General features: G+C 37.9%; 1 long non-coding RNA gene across 16 annotated transcripts in view; it reads left to right on the top strand.

Annotated features, from left to right (window-relative positions):
* Positions 1-7,884, top strand: part of LOC107200815 — a 50,850-nt gene extending 42,966 nt beyond the window's left edge. For 5 of the 16 annotated variants that reach the window (XR_004497764.1, XR_004497756.1, XR_004497767.1 and 2 more), the window contains 2 exons: positions 121-1,892; positions 3,464-7,884. This is a non-coding gene — a long non-coding RNA (uncharacterized LOC107200815). The remainder of the gene's footprint in view (positions 1-120; positions 1,893-3,463) is intronic. The other 11 variants (XR_004497770.1, XR_004497768.1, XR_004497762.1 and 8 more) reach the window with 7 other exon arrangements.
* The last annotated feature ends 8,598 nt before the right edge of the window (positions 7,885-16,482 follow it).

Raw genomic sequence — 16,482 nt, 5'->3', positions numbered from 1 at the left:
AATACTGAAATCAAGGAAAGTATCCTTCATTGCTTGGGAACACTCCAGTTGCTAAAACAAGCACAAATACATATGCACACACACATTCTCTTTTTTTCTTTCTCTTTATTTTTTTAACAGTTCCAATACTTTTTTTCAAAGAGCATTCCTGACTTGTGTATGTGAACTGCTTCTGTGGAATTTCTGTTTTGCATCTTCAGAATCCTTTTTCCTCAGCAGAGCTCTTACTCTTAGGGACTTGAGAAATATAATGGAGCTGCTTGCATGAATGATTCCCAGCTTTTATTGAGGTCTCCTTTGTCTGTCTGTCTGTCTCATCCACAGATGTAAGACACAAGGATGGAGGTAGGAGAAGCATTCTTGGTAACAACTGTATTGACTTTATGACCAAAACATTATGGTACACAACTTGGTGCAGACACTCCTGGATTTCAGTACATTCCTGGCTCAGCTATCAGTACACTTCTTATCTTAAACTTCCTCCTTTCATCCTTTTCCTGTTCTACAACCCCCTCTCTCATATAGACTGTGTTCAATTTATGTGATAATTTGCTTATTCTCCTTGCAGATGATATCTATTTTAATAGCATGTAGAAAACATGCAGTCACATTGTGTTGAATTTTTGGGTTGGTTGGTTTCTTTTGGAGCATTTTGTAGTAAAGTTTAAAAAAAAAGAGCAACAAGACACCTTCTAAAATAATTTTTAAAAACAAATAAAACAAAAAAAACCCAAAACATAAAAACACAACTCAAAACAGCCCAGAATTTTGTCATTCATGCAAGAATTCATGTAATTGTGTTCGTGTTTTGTATGGGTGGGTGGAATTACCTGTAAGTTTTCTTACTAATGTACTTACTGCAGAAACTAGCATAATAGTTCTGCCAAGTCTTCATTTCATAGTGTGTATGTATTTTTAGAGTGGTTTAGTTATGCAACAGGAAAAAAACCCTCCATACTTAAGCTAGAACCTGAAATCAATCAGGCAATTGAAAGGATAGTATCAGCTGAACACATGGAATTCCAAATGAGGAATTTGGCCTGAATGTAAAAATGAGAAATGCACTTCCAAAGGTATTAAATGTTGCAGGTGTCTTATTGAAATAATTTTCTTTCAAACTTTTAAGGTAAATCTACAAGTACAAAGCAGTATTTTTTCTTGCTAGAGAACATTTTTCATGTTTTTTTTCTTACTCTTAAAGTTGAAGTAAATCTCTTACTGCTGGCTAGCATTTTTGCTCACATCTATCTTTATCTATGCCTTTCACATTACATATATATATGTATATATGGTGGAGATTGTCTTTACTTTTTATTCTCTTGGCTTATGCCTAGCACAGTTTCTTTAGGGGGGAGACCAACTGTCATGGCATACATTTACAGTATAGGTTTATTTTGACTTTGCACTCCTGCTTTAATTCACCAATGGTAAGTTGGGTAAGTCGTGCCTATTTAATTTAGTTTGCCTAGTTTAGCTGCCTGTTTTTAAAAACAAACATAGGTAGTAAGAAGTGGGGTGGGGATAAGTGTGAATATAGCTGAGCATGTTTAAAACATACCAGAAATGGTTCTTTGATGCAGTTCCTAAAGTTAACATTCCTACCTGAATAAACTATATAAAGTGTTGCTGCTGTTATCTGTAAATTTACACCAGCAATCTCGCTTTAATTGGCATATTTGTGGCAATGGACTCTTCTAGCAGATATTGCCCTGCTGTATTACTGTAGGAACAAAAATAAGAAGGGAGGAAAGAAAAACTACCCAATTTTTCCCCCCTATGGCTTGCCAAATCTCTTTTTGTGCTTACAGATAGCCCTGTTAGTTTCCAGTTGTCTGTCATGACCTGACTAGAAGGCTTATTGCAATGGAGTGGCGTGTTTGGGTCCATGCTGTGTAAGTAGCTTTTATCCTAACAGTTTAGTATAAAAACATTAAAGAAAGCATAATTCATGTTATCTAGGGAACCAGTAAAAGGATTGCACATGCTTCAATCTCTGGCATTCTTTAGTCTAAGAAAGTGATACCTAGCATGGATGTAAACTCCACTTCTTTGGCTTACTTCAAGTAAAGCTTGGTCATTCTAGGCTGGGGGCAGGTGAACTCCTGCTCATAATGACAGATAAGTTACTATTCTTGCTAACAATTGTTGTGGGGTTTCTTAATTTTTTTTTTCCTCTGAAATTAGCTAAGACTAATTTGTGTGCCCAAGAATTGCAGTACGGGTAAGCTGCAGAGCTAACAAATGGCTTGAGGACTGATAGAGTAGCTGATAAAAGCTTATTTTGAAATTAGCTCTTATTCTCTTATATATGAAAGTTATTGGAGTTTTCTTTTCACATCCGAGTTTCCAGATGACAAAAAGTTAGATTGGAAAATAACCCAGATTTTTTTTGTTTTCTTTTGAAGTAAACATCTGCATAATCATTAGTTTCTCTAGTCAGACACACAATTGTCCACTTCGTGGTTTATGTCCCATTAAGGTATTATTAGAGATGAAAATATAGTCTAGAGCTCCACTGTAAATAAAGTCAGCTTGGCAATGGACAGACATTTTCTAAACATTTTGTAGTTTGTTAATACAACTGATGTTACTACATGAAAGTTGAATAAGAAAATTCTGCATTCAGCTCTCAGAGAATGTTTGTTTCCTTGAAGCATGGTAGACACCTTGGCATAACGTAGCAGCACATAATGGTTTGTGGGTTTTGAAAAGGTGCAGGCCATATTGTGCTGCCTCAAAAATACAAGGATTTCATCACCCTGAAGAGACATACCACTTATGAATTAGTCAATCTTGTGATACTGATGTCTGTCATACTTTAGCAGCACGTAAATATTGGTGTTAAGACTGTAAATATCTCCAGTATTAACTGTGCTGCTGAAGTAAGGCTAGCCACTTCTGCACGTGGGTCATGGAACAGGAATTGCATGTATTTCCTATGCCTTTTTATTGGTATAAATTTGTATATTGTTTGTATATGAACACTTTCTTAGCTTTTACTTTCATTTATTCAGAAACTATATTTAGAGTTTCATAGTATCTAATGGTAAATATAGAATAGACATATATATAATTTTGCTTTGGTTTATGTGAAAACTGAACATTTAAGGAGCCATCTCAAGCTACACCTGTCTAACAATGCTTTGGTAAGTGTGTTTGTTTATATCTTTAAAAGCTATAAAAATTGTTACTTTAATTGTCAGCATATTTCTTTATTAAAACTCTTTAAACTGTTCATTTTTACAACCTTTTCTAAATTAGTGGAACTGTGAAGTTTTTGGTCATGCTCTTAGGAAAGAGAACTCATAAAGAAAAAGTGCCTTCCAATTTTTTTTAACAAAACTTATTAACCACTTCATTTCTTAAACCACTGGGATATAGACAGGTAACTGTTTTATGGTTTGAAGTTTAAACTGTGTATCTCACTGTGAATTTACTAATTTTTTTCTCATCTTCCACTAAGATTTTTCTCTTGCAGGAGAGTCTTTCATTGAGATGATTGAAATTGCTGCACTGAGAATGGAAATTACTTGGGCTCCTTTCCTTTTAAAAGCTGCATGCAAGAGCTGTGTGGTGAGTCAAATGTAGACTAATGGTTATGTAAATGTCTCTAATTTTAGATACAGATCTGAAAGTGTGTTTCCTTTTAAGAATTTATTTTCTTCACTATCATGACTCAGTATCACTTGCTAATCTAATTTTATTAGCCCTGTTGTATTTTACCATTTAAAATACATATACCTTGTTCAAATAGGTGTTCACAGAGTCAAGTTAATATATCATATGCATGTTTTAAAAGGAGCAGAAGCAGCTTATCTTCACTCAAGAATTGCTTTGATTTTAGCCTTCATGAGCCTGCTACTGGTGCAGTTGCACACATACAAACATGATGTAGATGAATATGAATCCAAGTTGTTGTAATTTGTAAGTTTGCATTATTTGACCATAGTTCAGAATTTAACACTGTTAAAAATCACATCTTGTTTACAACTGCTATGGATTTGAACTAGAAAAATTACTAATGGCTAAAATTTCCAATTTAGTTCAAACCTGAATAGTTCTCAATAGCACAGCTATGCAGAATTAGCCTACAGCTTTTCACAAAGAACACTTGTGTGCACATTTACCTACTACATTTCTCTTAAGATACAAAGGTTGACTGCCTATAAAAAATATCCTATCTGGCTCAAAGTTGGATAGCTTTCTCATTGAGTTTCTGCAAGTAGCAGTGTAACTGCTAAATATTAGAGACCTGCACATGAACTTCAGCCATTTGAAGACTTAGAAATTCTTGGAAAGACCTTAAATGTTGCTGATTTTTTCCAGCATGCTGCAGCCTGGTACTTGCAGCAGGCCACCCATCCAGTTGCTCTTGTATATTTAGTATTTTAATGTACCCAGGATTTTTCCCAGGGACTTTTATGAGTAGATGTGAATTTAAGGAGGTGATCAGAGACTTGAGAGCATACAACAAGTAAGTCTATTTGTGTGGCTTTGTCAAAGTCCAGTGGCCAAACTGCTTGTTCCTGACAACTTCATTGTGCTCATGTTGGCCTTTGTGCAAAGAGTGAAACAGACTGTGCTTCCTTCTGGTTCACCATGCAAACTCCTATCACTGGCACAAGGGCAGGAAATAGCAGGGAGCAGGAAGAAGCAGAAGGGCAAAGGTTGGAGCGCCTTGTTCGGTGGCCCTAGCGGCTTAGAATAGTTCAGTGACATGGTGAAAACACAGTTTGAGCATTTGCAGAACCAGAGTTCAACTGAGGAACCAAAGTTCCTGTCAGGATTAAGAAAACTACTTCAAGTGCTTATGTAGGCCTACTCAAATGATTCTGTTCTTAAACCTTTGAAAAGGATGTGACATTTCTTACATGGTTCACAGGTGGCTTAATATTAGCAGTTCAGAGGTTTGCTTGTATGGGTGGTGCCAGAGACTGTGGCTGGATCAAACTCATTTTGTGTTGCAGCTCTGGGGTCCTAAGGACTGTGCCTGATGTAAGAAAGGAAAGCTCAGTGTTTTTAGTTCAGGTGCTTATTTTCTGCTAGGTAGGAACTGTATGGGGAAAAGATACTTAATTCACATAAAAAAAGTGAGAAAAGATAGGTCTGCTTGAAAATAAACTAAGACTAATAGCTGTATGTGAGTGAAGACAACTAGTGCTAGGAGCATGTCTAAAAATGTGATGTTAAAAGGTTAGGGCTGAGAACAGGTAGAGGAAGGACAGACCTGATGAACTGGAAAATCAGAAGGATTGAAATACATTGGGCAAAGATTTGGGGGTTTGATTATTTATTGAAATTGGAAGAAGCAGCATCCTGACAGAGGGGATCTGGCATGAAGCAAAGAGAATCAGTCAGGCTTAGGGAAAGGGACTCATCCCTCAGATGATCCCTCAATCCTCAGATGATTCCTAACATTCATTGGAGTGCTTTGCACTTCAGATCCAGAAGGGAATGCAGACTGTTTAGTAGCTTTTGCTGTCATATAGGAAATCACTGTCAATTTCATCCCCCTCATCATATTCCACAAAGAGGGCAGGCCTATTACGACCCTGAGCTACTTCATGGATTTTGGTCCTGAAAAGAAATCCCAAAGTAAGTAGTTGAGGTTGTAAGGGAAAGCTCTAGTTCAAACAGGGTCATTTCTTTAAGGCTTGTCCAGTCAATTTTGAATATATTCAAGGATGGAGACTCTGCATCCTACCCTGTTCAGCTACAATTTCATGTAGTTAATTTCTTACTGGTTGCCTCTTGTCCTGTCTCTGGACACAACTGAGAAGAGCCCTGACTATGTCTTCTTTACTCTCCCATACCCCCACCAGCAGGCATTTAGGAACATTGCTGAGATCACACAAACACAAGCCTTTTCTTCTCCAGGCTGGAGTCTCAGCTCACTCAGCCTTTCTTCATGTGAAAGATTCTTCAGTTCTCTCATCGTCTTTGTGGAAGTAAATAAAATGCTTCATCTAATAAGGGGAATTAGAATTCAAAGGAGAAAACGTTTTTTGGGGGGGGGGGATGAAAAGCCAAAGCACAAGCTAATAACTGTAAAAAGAACAAGAAGATCACAAAATGAAACATGAATAAGTTAGATAACTCCTGCTTTAAGATTCTGCAATCTTCATTTGCCCCCTTGTGTCAGTATATTATGAAGCAATTTTCATGATCACACACAATGTTTAATGTATTGATAGGGTCAGCCTGTTGTGGTGCTGGGCCAGGGAAGATGTTTGTGGGCTCTGCAAGCAAGAAGCCTGATGTTGTTACAGGCGCTTCAGAAACTGGTAAAAAACTCTGTAGCCAATGGAACAAATGGCTGCAAATAGAGGAAACCATGTCTTCATGGTTATATCAAGTGAGAATTCCTAAGAATTTGATGTGATGTTTATTTTTCTGCCTTTATTCTCACGTGATGCTGGACAAGTAACCAGGCCATTGTTTCTGTAATGCATATATTGTGCTTTACTTTAGAGGTGTCTGATTTAAGACTCTTGTGAGAGAAACACTGGTGGTTCACATTGGTAGCTGAGCTTCTTAGGAGTTGTCATTTGAATTGAAATACTCTGTAAAGTTATGTCTGCTGACAGTCTCCTGTCTTCTTAAAAGGAACTTTAGACTGTTGCATACTATGATAGTTTCTACACCTCCTTGTCACATTTAAAATGGGAGTAATGGACACATACCTTGAAGGGCTGTTGGCTACTTTGTTTAGTAGCTGTACTTACAGTAATGCATGTCCTCATGAAATTTTCTATGGCACTTAGTAATTCTGATTTTGGAGGAAGAGGTGAGTACCGTGCATTTTTTAAAGGCCAGATCTGCAATCAACTTATCAACTGTTATCAGCTCAGGCTGGGAAGCAGAGTTTCTGTGCTTTTATTCATGGTCTATTTCTGCAGTCCTGTGAACGACAAAATATTCTGATTTGTGTCCTGTCTTGACACTGATTCATTTTGCAAATATAACTCATTATTAAGTACTTGTGTGTGTCATTTTTTGCTTGTCGTCTTTGTAAGCAACATCATCAACATTCTGCAAAATCTTCCATATACTAAAGGTAATGTACTTGTTTGAACTTCAGCATATTTGACAATAAATTTACCTGTGAAGATCTATTTTCCAGAAACAATGAACTAGTTTAATTGTAACAATTTCTTAATGTACAGTGGTAAGCACTGCATCTCTAAAAATGTAAAGTGACTTATACCAAAGTATTTAGGACTTCTAACAGCCATTTTCTTCAAATTTCAAAGGCAGTTTTCTTGATACTGCCTATGGCAGGCACACTTTGCTAAGAGTGGTCTGTACTAGAAATTTGGATACAGCGATCTGAAAATGTTTCAGCTTTTCCCTTAGTCATGGTATCTTGTTAAGTATTGGGGAAAGTCTCTTCTAATTAGGTAGCTGCAGTAGCAGTTGAAATTTGAAGTGTTTAGACTTTTCCTTTATCTTTATCACAATCTATTGTCACAGAAATCACAAGAAATTATAGAAATACACCCAGAGTGGTGAGCTGATAATGTACCACTTTAACAGCAGCAGCAATTCTTCATGTGGAAAACAAAGACATTTAAAATGTACTTGAAAGAAAACTTATGTCTCAGATATATGCAAGTCTCCTTTCTAAGGTGGCAGTTGTGTGTATCACAATAAAATATTCAGCTATAAATAAATAAGGGAAAAATGATGAAAAATGCAATGGCGTGAGTAACATTGTTCATCTTTCTGTGAGTGGGATAATAATCATCGGAGTACTTTTTTACTCTAAATAGTTTATTCTGTTGGAAGTTATTTAATGGTCATCAGGTGCAACTCTTATTTTTTTCCACATTTTATTCACTTATAGCTGTGTTTGTTAATAAATAAAATTAAATTTGTTATATTGCTTCTGCCTCTTAATATAAAATTTGAATCTTATGTTCAAAAGTTCTGAAATTAACATAATTATAGGAGCATTTATCTACCTTGTGTCTTCAATCTAAAGTATACAGTGCATAGTAGGTGAAGGTTTAATTTCTCTTGAGAAATAGGAATAATATATCTGAAGGGTTTTGTTCTGCTGTTTATAGCCATAGGAGTCGGACAGAAAGCTTCACATTTCCCTATATTTCTGCAGGGCAAGTATGTGGCTTTATTGCCTATAAAAGAACTCTGTCAGCAGCTTTTACACTTTTAAGTGGTTTTAAAAGTAAAACATTTTGGAATCTCTCGACAAATACTAAAAAAACCCCAAACTTAAGTATAAAATTTGAAGTATATAAGGCATAAATTATGGCATAGAAAGTCTCAAATGTTTACAATTTTAATGTTTTATTGAAATAAAGGCAAAGGAAGAGCTTCAGGCGTTATATTATTTGACCAGTTAGGCTAGTCAACAATAATATAAGACTATGGTTCTACAGCTTTGTGTTTCTTGAGCCAGACAAGTTTGGGAATGAGTCTTCTTGTTTCTTTCACTATTAACCTGGCCCTCCTATGTCTTTGGTGGTTTCACCGAATGACTTTAGGTTTTTGGTAAGCTCAGCCAGCTGAATGTGCTTGCTGTATGCAACAGTGCCAGCACCAAGAAAATACCCTTCACTCCTGGGACTGGCACCCAAGTTTTAAAGCCCATTTACATTGCTTAAGTCACTGTAAGGAATATTCAGGGCATTATTCTTCCTTTCTTGACACTACTACAGACAGACTCTGCCCATCTGCTCTTTGAATCAGTACCAAAGGGTCTAAAAACATTTTGGTCTAGCTTTTTTTTTTTTTTTTTTTTTTTTTTTTTTTTTTTTTTACAGAAGATTAGTATCAACATATGAAACCAGCACAGAAATGTTCATATAGATACAGCTTCTTAGCATTTGGAAGCAGCTGTGGTATGCCTTTCCTTTTACCAAGACAATGTGAAAGTCTCCCCCTTTTCCAACAAGCAATATCTATTATTTTCAGACACATCAATAAATACATTAAAGCTGTATTATCTGTCTATAATGGACCTTCCAGATCAAAAATATTACATTTCCAGCAGTATAAGACAAAGATGGACAAGAACTCTAATGTTTTGGAGGTATGAAATCTGTTAAATGACTTGTTCTTCAACCAATGTTAGGAAGTGTGCACGAATGGTAGGTTGTACAGTCAGGAAAAGGATTTCACTGCAGATTTGATAACATTGTGTAGCCAGACAGCCCCCTGTTGGTTGTATTGCTGTGGAGGTTCTCAAATAGAATTGTGCTTTAATTCAGCTGTTCACTGCACTCAGCAAGAAATTTTTTTCAATCCCATATCACAAATAGAAAAAGTGGAGAGAGAAGAAAAATGTGTGTGTGTGCTCATAAAAACTACCTTTAAATTAAATTTTATCTCTTGTGTATAAGAAATGTCAAAGCTTGGTTAAATAGAGTGCTTGCACACAGTTTCTAATGCCTTTATGGAAGTTTATTTTTAAATTGCTGTAGTAAAAACATAGAACAGTGCTTTGTCCTTGTGATAAAACTTAAGACTAGCATGCTTTAATATCACATTTACAGCCTAAGGCAAAGTATTTAGATAAAGTTCTGTCAAGAATGCAGGATTTTAAAACAAAAAGTTTGTAAGCTGCAGTGAACTAAACAACTGCAACCTTATTTAATGACAGAGACTCTCTTGCAGACACATCTATGAGAGCTTCTGCTATTTAACAAGGTACAGTTTTACCAAGAGTCTTGGGTGTCTTTTAATCACATTTGTTTTGCTTTAAGATGTTTTTTGTATGTGTTTTAAGTTGCTACCAATGCAACTAGCTGCATCCTTCCAGTTTGGGTTTTCTTACCTGTTGAGAAACAGTTATCTCTTTCTGCATCAGGTATGGCCAAGGTTATAACACCTTATCTTCATTTAAGGAATTGTATTTGTGGCTGAAAATCCATAGCTGCAACAGTGCTAGAGAAACTAATGTTACAATTAGTTTTCTACTACAGCACAGAAGACTATGAAGCATGATTGCCAAGAAAGCCAGTGTGTGGAGGACTTTCTCACTCTTAGAACACATTAAAATAACGGTGATCAGATATCTTGGAACAGCTGGCAGAAACAAGAGGGTAAGGCTACGATGCTGTAATTGAAAAGGGGGAATGGGAAAGAAGGGAACAGAACAAAAAAACAATTAAACAAAAAAACAGCTGTTTTTAAATTGTCAAAACTTGCTAAAATCCCTCAGAAGAGTTTTGAGAAACTAGCTGAAACAATCTCAAGGCAAGGAGACTCTTCCATGAAACAGAAAACCTAGGTTTCAGAAGCCTGAGGGGAGATTCAAGTTCGTATCTCCTGCTTCTGAAAAAATACCCAGTGGAAGTTGGCCACAGATGTTCCCCATCTTTCTTGTTAAATCAAGGATATGTGCAAAAATGTCACAAAAAGATTTTGTTCAAAGGTTGTTGGAAATGATAACTATGGCTGTTAGCAGATGAAAGCAAGCTGCAGGTAGGATTTCAAAGGGTAGTGGAATTTTCTTTTATTGGACTAACTGTGCAGTTCCTTGCATGTTCCATATTCTTTTCCTAAAATGTTTCCTGAAATAATGGTAAAGCCAGCATACAATAAATATAAGTACCCATTAAAGCACACTAAAGGAATACCTTATGTTTCCAGTAGATGTACACTGAGATAACGAAGTATTTGTGAATCACATCACAGTGCTCTGTTATGCCAAAATTCTGGGTTTTATTGCTGAAGAGAGCACCAGTAAAGGTGGCTTTAAACTGCTTTATGCTCCTACATTCTCTAAATCTACTGAAGATGGAAAGCAGGGAGCAACTTTGAAGAACTTCATGGCTGTTCAGCAATCTGCAAGGAGATTCACTTCTTCCCTCCTGCAGTCTACCCTCAAACTGCTTTCTTTCTGTGTTTGAAGCAGCCTTTTGAGTCTTTGGGTTTCAGAGGTTTTTTGGTTTGGGTTGAGTTTTTCATGGGGGAGTTTGCAGTCCCCCCTCATAAATTAGCAGCATAGGTAAGAGCCTCTTCTAGGTTGAAGAAGATTCAAATAACTTATCCTGTTCAGAAAAATTAAAATATTCTTCCTCTTCTGAGGAATGGTTACTCCGTTCCCAAATTAGGATTGAACTTCAGGACTTCCTCATGATTCTTGGAATAGACTTAATTTTTAGTTAAATAATTCTAGTCACTTAGAACATACAGGTACTTGCAGAGCTGTTACATTGTGTCCCATTATTTTATGCTTATTCAGACATAAAGTAAGTAGTCTGAGAAAAGCACTACCTTTTGCTATGAATGTATCTGTTTCCTTTAAAACTGCAGGTTTTTCTCTTTAGCTGTGAAGAATTGTCCAGAGCAGCAGAGATTTTCAGTCATAATTGACAGAATCCTTGCTTTATCTCTAGTTTTTTCATGTTTACTGCAGAATTCTTTTAAAAACAGCACCCGGTCCTGGTGGATTTATAGTGATTGAGTTTCTCAGGCTTTCAATAGGTTCTTCTTTTAAGACATCTAGGCCTGGGGAAACTACTTTGAATCCCCATAAGGCACATCCTTGAGACAGGAATTTCTCTGTCACCCTTTGTTAAAACCGAATAATTTATGTTGAACTTCTTTACCTGTGACACTCATCTGCCTCTGGATATTACATAGACAAAACTAAAAACATCCTCCTGAATTCTGACATCTTTAAGAATACTTGTGATTCTTCTGTGTGTGTGTTGTGCATTGATACATGTGTGCTGCATGCAGCCATTTGTACCCATGAGTACCAATATAGCAGAACATTTTTCAGCAGCACCTGTGAAAGCAGTAGCTGCGTTCTTTGTGCAAGAGTAGTGTTAATCTATCCCCTCATTCTTCAGACTACCAGTGGCTACAGAGAGCTTCTCATTAGCAAATTATAGTAGTAATTTTATTTTTCACTGATCTTCTTTAGTTTTTTTCTTACTTTACTTTCTTACTTGTTCATATTAACACTTATGTAACTATTAAGATGTGATTTAGTAAAACTAGCACTTCTGGTTTGTTTGTTTTGGGGTTTTTTTTTTTTTGCTTTGGTTGGATAAATTACCTCAGCCTAGGAAGAATTTCATGTCTGCACATACCCCGTGAACGAGCACGACCTCCCTAGCATTCAGACATTTGCTGTGTAATGTAGTGGTGTCATTAAAGACTGTCTACATAAGACACACTTTACTTGGGTTGATGAGCATCACATGAATCTTCTAAGAAGGCTGAGCAAGTGAAACATATTGCCTCAAGATGTCACAAGTGATATAGGCACCTGGCCTCTGGTTCTAGTTTGCCTGAGCAGAAACATTTGAGAAAGACCAGAGCTCTTTTGCTTTTCTAACTTCTTGTCCTAGGCTGTCAGCAAGTCTTCTAACATGGCTAGACCTTGATTAGATGGAGACAAGGAACATTTGCCAAACAGATCCTGATTTTATCCTACATAAATTCTTCTGAAGAAGTTAAGAACAGCTCAGACCTGGAAACACCAGGTAGTCCAGTGATGCAGAGCTGGAATTTTCATGATACAATGGTCTACAGTTCTTGGATTCCTTGGCAGCCATAATTCTAAAGAAATTATCAGTAACAATGTGGCACCAAAATTAATTGTAGCAAGGTTGAATCACTTTTGAATCCTTGAGCTTCATCATAGAAATCCAGCTCCTCCTCACTCACATCAGGTTCAGAATCAGCCCTCATAAACTGTAATGGGTGCCTAGCCTTCGGTATTGATTCAAACATTTTCTACTCTGCTAGTACTCAGAGGTCATTTTTATAGGTTTCCAGCATCCTGTAGGACTAGGTCTATATAAAATACTCCTGTGCTTAGTCAGAACTAGAAGACTGAAAGGTTCTGTACAGTTCTGTTTAGCTGGTGTGGTTCACACTGGGGCAGCTTATAGAGATGGGAGCTTCCTGTATTTTTCACCATCTCACAGATTCAGAAGCCTTAAGGTTGGAAAAGACCTCCAAGATCTCTAGTCCAGCCACTAACCCAGCCACCACCATGCTCACCGCTAAACCATATCCCCAAGTGCCACAGCCACGTGCCTTTTGAGTTTTCCTTGGGATGATGATTTTCCCTGGGCATCCTGTTCCAATGCCTAGCCACCCCTTCAGTGAAGGACATTTTCCTGCTCTCCTATCTAAACCTACACTAGTACAATTTGAGGCCATTTACTCTCATCTTGTCACTTGTTATCTGGAAGAAAAGACTGACACCCACCTTGCTACAGCATCCTTTTAGGTAATTGCATTGAGCTTGTTTGTTGTTCCAAGTAACAAGCGACAGGATGTGAGGAAATTGCCTCAAACTGTACCAGGGGAGGTTTCAGCTGGAAATTAGGAGGAATTTCTTCTCAGAAAGTGTGATTAGATATTGGACTGGGCTGCTCCAGTGGTGGAGTCACCGTCCCTGGAGGTGTTAAAGAAAAGATGAGATGTGGCACTTGGTGCCATGGTCCAGTTGACATGGTGTTCAGTTGGTCATAGGTTGGGCTTGATCTGAGAGGTCTTTCCCAAGCTAACTGATACTGTGAAAGCTGCCTCCAATGATAGGAAATATTGACACCTAGAGCAAAAAGATGCTGAAGTTTTATCTCTGCTTCAGAAAGAATTACCTTCTGAAAATGAGGGTCTCAAATAGAGTATTATTATTAACTCAAATAGAGTTAATATTGCAAATGCTAATTTGAAATGGTAAGCATTGCCACAGGCATCTAGAAAGGAATTTAGATATGGTGCAGTAGAGAGCCTTTATGGCAGTAGTAGCATTTCCATAGACAGACATCTTGATAAAAAGTATTTCTTTATGGGTTTTCTGAACTGCAAGGACCTATTGAATGCATTCTCTTTGTATAAACAGGATTGTACACACTCTTAGATCCTCAAGATAAGTAAACACCAGTTGCCAAGTACAGGCATCACAAGAGCATAGGCTTTCCAACTCTGCAGGCCTACATGCCTTCCAGCAAAACAGCACAAGGCTTAAAGAATAAAAAAAAAAGACAACTTTCTTGTGCATAGCAGTTCACCTGCTTCTTCTCTCCATCCACACAGCAGTATCTGACTTTTGCACCAGAACATTTGGAATGTTTTTTTAAGTTGTACCTCTTCCTTTCCAGCACTGAAATGGTTTTATAATGTGTTAAAGCCTACCAACTGTCACAGAGATTTGTGTACACTATTTTAGTCACTCATTGACTCCTTTCGGTCCAAGGTGTTTCATGAGACCCTGTTAGATCATTAGTAACACGGCTTATCTTCCTATGGAAAAGAGATCCCCTTTTTATCTCTTAAAAAGGGAAGGGGGAAGGTGGTAGTGACCCAATTGCAATTCCAGTACAGTATTCACTTTGGCTGTCCCGTATCTCGGGAAATGCAAATACGTACAGCTGAAAGATGGGATACAGAGAGATCTTTTCAGCCAGCAGTTTATCACTACCAAGTTAGAAAGCCCTGAGAACTCTGAGCTTTCAAAACAGTTATTTCCACACTGTTACCTACCCTGCCTGAAGGAACTGTGTGGTCTTTCTAGCAGGCGTCATTGCCTCCAGTATAAGATCTGTACACTTGTCACGGCCTGTTCCAGAAGAACAAAAACCCACATATGCATGCATGTCCTGAACATTCCATAAGTGATCTAAGAACTGTAATTACATCCTTCATTTATGGCTTTGTCTTGGTCCCGAGGGTAGACGTGAAGTCAGCATAGATCCCTCCACAGAACAGAGATGACCCAAACCATAGCAGTCTGATGTTCCATTAGCCTTCTTTGACATCACATAACATTCAGCTTTTCTATTCAATCTCAGAGCCTACCTCAGAAACTCACAGAGCATGGATCATGGGTCAGAGGGTGTGGGGCACTGGCACAGGTTGCCCAGAGAAGCTATGGAAACCTCATTCCTGGAATTGTTCAGGAGCAGGTTGAATGGGGCTTGAAGCAACCTGGTGTAGTGGAAGGTGTCCCTGCCCATGGCAGAGGCACTGGAACCAGATAGTCTTTAATGTTCCTTCCAGTGCACACCATTCTGTGATTCTAGGGGTCAGACTTTTAATAGCTTAGCACAAGACACTGTTACAGCACAGCTTGTGAGGGCAAATTGTAGCCAACACAGGAGTCACTCAAGTGTTCCTGTGCCTGCTAGGGCATCTTCCAGCAGGGAGTCTCCAAAAAATGGATCTTGCAAAAATAGGATTGGTTGCCCATTATTTTTCCAACATGCCTTCATAGTGATTTTGAGACTGTATATGGACATCAATGAAGTCTAGATTGCACTATCACACTTCAATTGTCAAAAAAAATTATAAAGTAGGAGCAGAAAGCAGTTTTAGGCTAACCAATGATGGAAGAAGCTTCTGTTACATGAGGGGCCATGCAGATACAATTTTTCATTTACATTCTTGACGTGGCCATACTTAAGCTATTCATGTGTTCTGGGGATCCATGGTTTACTGAGCCATCTTCAGAAGATAATGTTTTGAACAACTATAGGTTTCAAATGAATATTATATGGCTTAAAGATAAATTGCAAATGGAGAGAACAAAAGGTAAACCAGTCTGTTCCAGGAGATACCTTTCCAGTTTATGGAAAGTTAGGAATTTAGCAACAGGGTTGGTGCTCACCATAGTGCAACTGGCATTGAAACAAAGGCCACCAACAGGACATACCCAGTAAGTATCCAGGAGGCTTATCACCCCAGCACTACCAGTTTATCTATTTGACCTCCAAAAGTTTAGCTTCTGTTTCCAGATGTGAGGTACCAACATGACTAATACATCTGATGTCTGGATCCTGCAATGTTTCACTTGACAGCACATATGCAGAAATTACCTCCCAAAGAGAAATTTTCTTCTTCAGGTATGCAAACTATTACTGGAAGTTATTCTATGGATGCATTAACCTAACACATTGGAAAAAAAATAAAACATGCCTCTAGTCTCACGAACATTTAAGTCTCCTGTCCTGTCTCAGTTATTCTGTGCCATTTCCAGTTTTGTACAGCAGCTATTACTCACTCATTTGTTCACCCCTGTGAGATCTGCTTTTGCTTGTCCAGTGGCACTGACATTTCTGTCAGCTCTGTCCTCTCCTCAGTACAGCAAGTTGTGTCTCTTTAGTCCCACAAAGACCATGACTCTTTCCAGGCTAGTTTTATTACATTACTTCCTCTCTGTAATGGGAAAGAAGTGAGTTTGCCACCTTCTGTGGATCTCTGCCTGCCCTTACCGCATAGCCCCTTCCTCTGTTCCACCAGGGCCCAGCTGAGGAGCAGGCTGAAGACATAGTAAAAACACAAAGATTAAAGGATGGAAGGATCAGCATGCCTTCTGTTTATTGTTGAGTACAACATTGTAAATAAACTGGTATGTCAGCAATTATTTTATTACTCAGTTTAGATATCACTGGGGAACAAAACCAAAAACCATAAACCAGCCTTTTCAGAAGGCCCTCAATGAAAGCTACAAACTGCCTTTGAAATTCAAAAAAAACCTCAGTTCCTGAC

The sequence above is a fragment of the Parus major genome, chromosome 1 (assembly GCF_001522545.3).
Source record: "Parus major isolate Abel chromosome 1, Parus_major1.1, whole genome shotgun sequence".
Classification (NCBI taxonomy): domain Eukaryota; kingdom Metazoa; phylum Chordata; class Aves; order Passeriformes; family Paridae; genus Parus; species Parus major.
The sequence above is the reverse complement of the archived record's forward strand: the minus strand, read 5'-3'. Positions and strand labels throughout refer to the sequence as shown.